Source organism: Mesitornis unicolor, unplaced genomic scaffold, assembly GCF_000695765.1.
Source record: "Mesitornis unicolor isolate BGI_N332 unplaced genomic scaffold, ASM69576v1 scaffold41149, whole genome shotgun sequence".
NCBI lineage: Eukaryota > Metazoa > Chordata > Aves > Mesitornithiformes > Mesitornithidae > Mesitornis > Mesitornis unicolor.
In genome coordinates, this window is record NW_010210161.1 from 1 (window position 1) to 232 (window position 232).

The window sequence follows — 232 nt, forward strand, 5'->3', positions numbered from 1 at the left end:
AACCGAGCCATTCTGTGATTCTGTGATTCCAGAGCTGGCAGCAAGGCTGGATGTGGAGGTGGGGACAGGGGACCGGGCTGGGATGTGTGGCATCGAGACCATGGGGCCAAAGGGGATGTGGGGAGGCAACCCTATGGGAAACTTAAATTTGAGAAGAAACTTCTTCTCAGTGAGGGTGACAGAGCCCTGGCCCAGGCTGCCCAGAGAGGTTGTGGAGTCTCCTTCTCTGCAG